This window comes from Triturus cristatus, chromosome 8 (assembly GCF_964204655.1).
Source record: "Triturus cristatus chromosome 8, aTriCri1.1, whole genome shotgun sequence".
Classification (NCBI taxonomy): domain Eukaryota; kingdom Metazoa; phylum Chordata; class Amphibia; order Caudata; family Salamandridae; genus Triturus; species Triturus cristatus.
In genome coordinates, this window is record NC_140591.1 from 1,553,106,844 (window position 1) to 1,553,116,492 (window position 9,649).

Genomic DNA, 9,649 nt, shown 5'->3' on the forward strand with positions numbered 1-9,649 from the left:
GTGTGTACTTATCAAGCCTGTCCCAGATATCGCTAATGCGTGTCCGAATTTCCCATTCTCGGGCTGCATCGGTGGGATCCGCTCGGTCCTAGGTTTGTACCTCAGTCAACGCCGCCTCCTCTGCCCACAATTCACGCTGCAGTTGCCTACGACCACCACAAGTTAGACTCAGGCAGGCCCCTCTTAACACTGCTTTCAGAGCCTTCCATTTTGTAGCCCTGGTAATATCTGTCCCTTCTCAGTTAATTGTCATGTAATTAGTCAGTGCCCTGCTATATGCTGCCTACCAACAGCATCTTCCAGTATGTCCGCCTGCATCCGCCATACTGTTGGGAGGTGCTCGGGAGGCCCCCAACAGACCATGCAAGCGACCGGAGAGTGGTCGGAGGGGAATCGAGCCTGATGGGTCACCTCAACATCTAAGCGTCTGGAATCGCTACCAAGACTCTGTTAAGCTTACTATGTGTGTTGTGGGTGGAGGAGTAGCAAGTGTATATCATCTGGGTGGGGTGTCTATTCTCCATATATCCTGCCCTCCCAAGTTCCCCATTACCTCCCGGAGTCTGTCATTCTGGGCTTCGAGCCTCGGCAGGGAGGGTACCTATCCAACTCAGGGTCCAAAACACAGTTAAAGTGTCCCACCAAAAGGATCGGAGCGCCAAGATCCGATGCCAACACCTCCTGGAGGAATTGGTAGAAGTCAGAGTTGTCTACATTCGGTGCGTATATGTTTAATATGACTATATCTCAGGCATCTATCTTGGCCCTCAGCAGTATATATCTACCATTAATGTCATCTTCCATGTATCACAGTGCAAACGGTGTCCCTGGGGCCACCCATACGAGCACGCCCCTGGCATAGGTATAGTATGATGAGTGAAAAATCTGTCCTCTCCACTTTCTCACCAGCCTCTGGGCTCCTGCGTCATCGAGGTGAGTTTCCTGTAGACTTGCCACAGATATGTGGTGCCTCCGGAGGAATGAGAGAACCCTATAGCGCTTGGTGCAAGTTCCCAACCCCCTTACATTCCAGCTCATGAACTCAGTCCCCATTGTCATGGTGGTAGTCTGCCCTTGTGTCCAGTGGCCCAGTGTCATGCCCTACTCCCCTTCAGCCCAAAACGGGGGCATGAAAACTTCCCCAAAGACCATGGCCTCCCAACCGAGCCCGACCAGTAGATCAAGATATCCAATCTCAGAGGCGTGTCACTGAATGGGGCCTATGCTACTCAGGGCTCTAGCCCCCTAGTGTATATGTATTTATTCGGATATTCCTTACTTGGGTGTGGGTCAACACAAGCTCCCTCTCATCCCGAAAAATTCCCCTGACCCCCCCACCCCCCCGCCCCACCCATATGGGACTCACTGGTCATACAGCACATGAGCAGTAAAGTAGACCTTGGTGTGTTCGTCCTAAATAACCTCCCAAACTAAGACCATGCTATGCTTGAGTCCATATTTTTATCCAGAGTCATGAAGAGAGCGGACTGTGTCCAGGATTGTTTCAGGAATCACTTCTTCTGAGAGGTTGAGCGCTGCCGGGACAGGCCCAGGGTCCGCTTCCCGCTCTGTGGCCCGTGGCGAAGATATACACGGCTCCTGGGTCTCCACCTGCATGGTTTCATTCTCAGCCACCCTTGACCCGGTCTCCAGGCAGGTCGCCCTCCCATGCCGCGCAGCTCCACCTGACTGCGCCCGTGCTCCTGTGCCCAGCTACTGCCGAGTGCCGAGTTCGAGACCCGCCTCCACCCGCAGGCTACCACCTGCGCCTCATGCCTGGTGGCCAGTGGTAGGCCGTAGGTTTGCTTTTCTGCCCTAGAGTTGTATTGTATTGTATTGTATTGTGCTCCTTTTGCTTATTTGACCGTTTTAATTGTATTTTGTATTTGGCTTCCGCTCTCTGTGACCGCTTCCTCCCGCTTGCTTCTCTGCCGCCTTTCCTGCCGCTGCGTCCCCGCCCCCCCCCCGCTCGCCCATTCGTCATTCCCCCCTCCCTCCCAGCTGCTCCTCCCTCCCGCCTCCCCTTCTGATGGCGGCTGCTGCGTGGCAGTGAGAGCGACCCTTGACCCTGTCTCCAGGCAGGTCGCCCCCCCCCCCCATGCCATGCAGCTCCACCTGACTGCGCCCATGCTCCTGTGCCCAGCTACTGCCGAGTGCTGAGTTCGAGGCCCGCCTCCACCCGCAGGCTACCACCTGCGCCTCCTCACTGGTGGCCAGTGGTAGGCTGTAGGTTTGCTTTTCTGCCCTAGAGTTGTATTGTATTGTATTGTGTATTGTGCTCCTTCTGCTTATGTGACCGTTTTTAATTGTGCTCCTTTTGCTTATGTGACCATTCTAATTGTGCTCCTTTTGCTTATGTGACCGTTTTAATTGTATTTTGTATCTGGCTTCTGCTCTCTGTGACCGCTTCTTCCCGTGTGCTTCTCTGCTGCCTTTCCCGCCGCTGCATCCCCTGCAGCCCCGCCCCCCGCTCGCCCATACGTCGCCCCCCCCTCCCAGCTGCTCCTCCCTCCCACCTCCCCCTTCTTATGGCAGCAGTGAGCGCGACCCTTGACCCTGTCTCCAGGCAGGTCGCCCCCATGCCGCGCAGCTTCACCTGACTGCGCCTGTGCTCAGCTACTGCCGAGTTCGAGGCCCGCCTCCACCCGCAGGCTACCACCTGCGCCTCATCCCTGGTGGCCAGTGGTAGGCTGTAGGTTTGCTTTTCTGCCCTAGAGTTGTATTGTATTGTATTGTGTATTGTGCTCCTTCTGCTTATGTAACCGTTCTAATTGTGCTCCTTTTACTTATGTGACCATTTTAATTGTATTTTGTATCTGGCTTCTGCTTTCTGTGACCGCTTCTTCCTGCTTGCTTCTCTGCCGCCTTTCCCACCGCTGCGTCCCCTGCGGCCCTGCCCCCCCGCTCGCCCATTCGTTGTTCCCCCTCCCAGATGTTTCTCCCTCCCCTTCTTATGGTGGCCGCGCGCAGCGGGCGCGCCTAAGGCAAGTCCGTCTGCGCCCGTCCGCGCCTGGACCGCGCCCAGCTCCAGAACCCCTGGTCCCCGCGATCACCACAACGCCCGACTACGCTACGATGCCAGTACCTTCCACGCACTCAACCCCGCACGAGAGCATACCTGTTACCGGGCCACCCCGAAGCGCACCCAAGGACCCTTCACCTGCCGGAACTGCAGCTTCACCAGCACCTGGCCCGCCAAACCGCCAACCAAAGAACCCAGGCAACTCAGATGCATCCTCCTCAACACCCGCTCCGCCCGCAAACACGCCGTCGAACTCTGGGACCTTCTCGACTCAACCTCCCCAGACGTCGCCATCCTGACGGAGACCTGGCTGAACCCCACCTCAGCTCCCGACATTGCCATAGCTATCCCGGAACGCTACAAGATCACCCGCAGGGACCGTACCAACGGCGTAGGAGGAGGAATCGCCATTGTCCACAGGAACACCCTCCGAGTCTCGACCAACACCGAGAACACACTCAGCACCGCCGAACACATGCACTTCCAGATCCAAACCGACCCCAACACCACCCTCAGAGGAACCCTCGTCTACAGACCCCCCGGACCCCGACCACAGTTCAGCGACTCCATCGCCGATTTCGTCAGCACACACGCCCTCTCCTCCACGGACTACATCCTCCTCGGGGACCTGAACTTCCACCTCGAGAACAACAACGACACCAACTCCCCCACCCTGATCGACAACTTCGCCAAACTCGGACTCAGACAGCTCGTGACAACACCCACCCACGCCGCCGGCCACACGCTCGACCCCATCTTCACCGCAAGCCCCCACGTCACCTTCAACCACAACAACGAACCCCACTGGACCGACCACCACTGCATCCACTTCACCTTCAGGAAGCCCACCACGCACCACCGCACCCAACTGATGCCTTGACGCTGCTGGAGCAAAGTCACCATAGACCAGCTAACCACCACCCTCGCCCAGAGCCCACCCGCCGACTCCACCGACCCAGACACCGCCGCCCGCAACCTCAGACAATGGATCGACAACTGCGCCAACACCCTCGCCCCGCTCAAGACACCCTCCAACAGCAACACCAGCAAGAAAGCCACCTGGTTCACCGAAGACCTCCAGGCCTCCAAACAAACATGCCGAAATCTGGAGAAGAACTGGCTCCGCGAACGAACTCCGGACAGCTACGCAGCCCACAAGAACGCCACCCGCAGACACCATCAACTCATCAGAGCCGCCAAGAGGGCCTCATTCAAAGACTGCCTAGATAACAACGCACACAACAGCAAAGAGCTCTTCAACATCGTGAAGCAACTCTCCAACCCCCGCTCCAACACCAACGACATCCCGCCTTTGCAAAACCTGTGCGACTCGCTGGTCACCTTCTTCCACCACAAGATCGCCAACATCCACGACTGTTTCAATGCCACGACCGCCCCAACAACCACCGCCCCCATGACCACCACCTGCACCAACCGCCTACTCTCCTGGACCAGCATCAACGACGAGGACACCAACGAGATCATGAACACTGTCCACTCCAGATCACCGTTAGACCCATGCCCTCACCACATCTTAAACAAAGCCTGCACAGCCATCGCACCCCATCTCCGGAAAGTAATCAACATCTCCTTTGAGACAGCAACCTTCCCGGAAAGCTGGAAGCACGCCGAGATCAACGCCTTACTCAAGAAACCCAAGGCGGACCTCAAGAACTTCCCACCCATCTCCCTGCTCCCGGCGAAGGTCACCTGGAAAATCGCCAACAAATAACTGACCCGCTACCTCGAGGAGAACAGTCAAATTACTGAATGTAAGCCTGGAAAATGGAAGCATAGGTCGAACATGATTGTTACACACATGAAACTTACGCAGATGTAGAATCAGTGCAACTGCAAAAATCCACATATCGATCCCAGGAAGAGTAAGAGTACCGCAAAAAAACAGAATCTATGTTTCTGTTGTGGAAAAGGGGGCACTTTGCCAAACAATGCCACACAAAACCAAAGAAACGCTGTCAAATTACTGCTGCTATCCAGAAAAAAAGTCTCATATCCTCTAGTGCAAACTGATCAAGTTGGTACAACTCGTTTAGTTATTCCAGTTGGAATGTGGGCAAGGGAAAATGTAGATTACTATTGTTTTAGGTGAAATAGGCAGTTTCGTGGCTATTGCATGTGCTCTTTCTCTAGCGAGACTCCGTGATTAGAGCCAGCACAAGTCAAGATTCAGCCCACACCGGGCATATTGACAGAGCCGGCCGGCACCACGAGGGAGCATGGACATGGGATTTTGAGTGATCGGTACAATTGACCTGACTCTACACAATAGAGGTCGAAAGTTATCCACTTCTAGTAGACGCCACAACGAGCCACTACATACTTACCGGTCCTGAAGAAAGCCTCCAGATGAACAGCGAGGCTGAAACATGTCGACCACCAATAGTGCGGTAGATCAGTAACTCGCTCTATCCACACACCACTCTGTTTTTACTTTTCCACACCACCAAAATTATTAAAGTACTTAACCTTATGGTGATGTAGGGAATTTTAACTCACCTCACAAGGGCACTTCACTTTTTATCTCTGGACACTACTGTAAGACCAGTTGGTCTTCCTCCAGGTGGAGGTCAGCATATTCTCAGAATAAACCCTATGATGATGCTGTCACATTACTGAAAAGCGGAGAATCAAGATATACCGCCCAAATCCTTTGTACGTGAATGAGTTGTTTTTAGATGGAACAATAAAGATTTTGACCCTGGTACACAGGACAAGTGGTCCATTCTCCCCCCTCTTTTTAATTTTGTACATTCTGTAGCTATACCACGTACGAAGAAGGACACTCTGCAGCTTATTCGAGCAATTGATGGGAAGACATTAACTTCTGGTACTGTTAACATTGTAAGATATAACGGGTAAATGTACTATTTATGGGAATCATCAAACCACAACAGTTAAACAATCCAAGACATCATTCACTCTGCGTGTGGTGTAAAGATGAGGCACAGTTTTACGGTTCCCCTGGACAACACTTCCAAACGCTTGTGGACACCTTCCAAATTAATAGGTGTGAGCCACCTAGATCGCTCAAGAAACTGAGTGAGATCCAAAACCCATTGGGTATTTAACATCATGAGTGTCTCAAACATTCCACTTGCAGGTTTCAAATACAACTACTCTCTGTTCAAGTTACTCCCTCAGTATTTCCTTCTCTCACTTAAAATAAGGGAGCCTCCAAAGTTCAGGTACTGATCATGAAATTTTGGAACTTCCCTCTATATGCAGAGCAGCCTTAGTTCCACCAGCCGAGGTAATCAGTGGTATTTCTATCTGGAACTGTACAGAACACCACCTAGTAATGCCTAGTCAGCGCCTTGAGATTCTTACGGGTGAGTAGTTGCGCTTTACGAATATTTGATTGATTGATAGATAGTAATGAGCCTCTTTTTATTGCTTCCATGACAAGATGGCTGGATTATTTGCTTAAATAATTCAACTTTTGCTTGCACCACCATGTTGTATTTTGCTAGTTTTGTAAAACCTTCTAAAGTATTTTATCCCCCTGTATGATCTTCTAGGATAGCTCTGGTTGCCAGATTATGTTTATATGCTGCCACGGAGTATGCATAGGTTGCCTTGTAGAGATCAGTGGTCAATCAACTTCTTTGCCTGTCTTCCATCAGTAGTGGTGCAAAGAGAGTCCCTGTAGCACTCCAGGACAGCAAAATAGTCAATTCGATATAATTTCCTGCTGCTTAACGCCTCCTGCTACGTGGAAATTCAAAGATTCTTGAATTAAATAACACCTGTATTTATGGCAAAAGGATTTGCAAATTATTTCTTTAGATCCCTTATCTTTTTAAAAATTATTCTTTAGTAAATGTTACCTTTTACGTAGAAAACATGATATCCTTTTCCTGCACTTAACATACTTGGAGCCCATGTTATAGTCCACATACATTTTTCCTTGTAACCCCTCCCCAACCTCCACCCCGTCAAATGGGTGTCTGGACAGATCTTGGAGTGTTATGTTATTTTAGGGTAAAAAATAATTGTGAAGCGGTAGAGATGGAGGGAGAATATAGGACAAGATCAACAAGATCATACCTGAGAGACGATGAATGTTTTTGGGGGGGTGTAGCGGGGGGCGTAGGATGGTAGGTATAGAAAGTAAAGTCAAGTGAAGTTCCCATGGCAACCCCAATCTTTTGTTATGGATCTAAATCTGAATTGGACAAAACCTTAATGGACCTTCTGAGGGAACGGTTAGATACTGCGGCAACTTGGGAGCAACTCTCCATAGACTGTTGGCCAGGGCCTTCCCAAGGTTCCTAATTTATATGCTGATCAATTAAAAAGGTCTGTAATGGGCACACTAAAGCAAGTCTCTACCAGCCTTTGGGATCAAGGACTCTGGCCTTGTTTGAGAAGAAATGGAAAGAACTGGAGAGCTCTGTATCTTTGAAGGCATATAGGGTTCTGACTAAGAGTAATTTACCTTGCTTATAAAATTCACCTAAGAATGTGTCCTTCTCTGGCAGGTTGTTATACAGGAGATGGGATCCTGCAAATTCTGTCTCTTCCATGGTACTCTCTTCCAGCAGTTTCTTACCTTCAACTTAGAGTTTGTTTAGTCAGGTCAACCCAGAAGTATTCCTCAGCGCCGTGGTGTCCATCTGCTCTATGTGGTATAGGCGGCTTAACTTTTCACAATGATTATTGGGCGAGTATGCAGTTCCGCTTGGACTTCATCCATGGCCAAGATAGCAGGTTGCACTTCCCTCTGCTTAAGATAAGGCATTGAGCAGGCAGCCGGCGTGTTCCCCTTTCTCATGGTGTTATAATTGCAAACGTGAAAGAGTATTCTGCATTTGACCCGAATGTTAATTTCTGTTTCAATTTCACACTACCTTTGAGTCGAGCAGTGATGGTTGTAGTGGTTGGTCAGGTCTTCAATTGAATTTTCAGCTGAGTTTGTCTCCTTTTACCCACCTAGGCTGTGCAGATTATCCCATTAATGTCCTCCTCAATGTGTCTTTACTTACAGCCCACAAGCGCTGCGCCAAGAGCCCAGGCCAACATTTTTAGCTAGGTAGCTCTTGCTCTGGTCTCAGAAGATATCCTTCTCCACGGGTTGTTTGAATTGAGAAGTGGTCATGTGCCCCATCTCAGTGGAAGGTACAGGAATCCTAGGTCAAGACCCAAGGTCTCTGGAGTGCGGCCCAAGATATCACCCTCCATTAAAGAACTATGATGAATTTCTGGGAGTAATGAGCCAGTTACCCAGAAGTAGTCTACTGTAGTCTACTGTAGTCTACCATTGGTGCTCTGCACACGAGAACAAATTCGACTCCAGTTTGTGTGATAGCCACCCAATACAGCAAGGCCATGGTCATGAGTCACCCCTGGAATACAGGGTGCTGGAATCCCCACTGATCCACCACTCAGTGTCTCAATTATGCTCAACACTTCTACACAATAGTCCCCCCTGACTGGACAACCTCCGGGACAAATGGGAAACGGACCTTGCTCGACTGCAGGATGACCACTGATGAGAGGCATGCCGCTACCCCTGGGAGGTGGCTAAATGGGCGGGCTTACAACTTATCCAGTTAAAATGACTCCACAGGGTGTATATCACAAGGACCCAACTGTACTGTATGGGGCGAGTTGACGATCCACATGGTCTGGGACTGCCCCAAGATTCAGTGGGTGGCCGATATCCTAGGCTTTACCCTGGAACTTACCCCACAGCTGGTGACTCTGGGAAATATGGGTGGGACAGACATTCGATCTATACTCCATCTTTTTCGGCAATGCTGCGCTAGTGGTAGCCCGTCCAAGATGTGATCAGACACTAGTGGCCGGATAGGATTCCGTCTTCAAGAGCTTGGGAAGCAAATTTTAACTGGTGCAGGAGGGCTGAAAAACTAATGTATCAGGCCAGCGGATGCCCACATAAGTTTGAAAAGGTGTATAATTTAGTGAATGCATAGCAGAAGCAAAAAAGTGGCCCAGGGCGAGGGGGGCTCAGAACTGTGATCATGTGCAGTGAAGCCTACATTATGTGGGAGGAGAGGAAGATGCACCGTTAATTTCCACAGTGACCTAAACTTATCTCTATATCTGCACAGAGCGTTCGCCACTTGAATTTGTCCTCCTTTGTCAGATTGACGCGATTCAACTAATCTTGCTGATGGTGAGACCAGTGCTCTGAGTGGATTGTTTTTTGTGGGTGGCGATGGTACTTAACTTGGTCTTTTTGAGTTGGTTGTAATTCCCGGTCTGTTGCATCCAAGCTAACTAGGAAGCTTTCCCAGTTGCCAGTTTGGGTGTAGTTGGTGTTTTTTACCGTCTATTGTGATGATCATTGTCTCCAGCTCAAGAAGGCCTTATTTGATGTCCCATCTCTGGAGTCCAGGGTGGAAGCCTAACCAGTGTTTCCTTTTAAAGTTTGTTTCAAATGAAAAATCCACTCTGATATAAATCTTATGGCTGTTGAATGAATGTGGTCTAAATTTCCTCACCAGTTGTATAACTTGTTTCACTTGCCTACACTGCTGGAAGTAGGCAGCGGGCTGTAAAGATTGTTATGGTCTCTGGTTCTGATTTGATGTCCCTCTGGAGCTCTTCGGATAAGGAGAACTTCGTGCCCAGCTGGTGAAC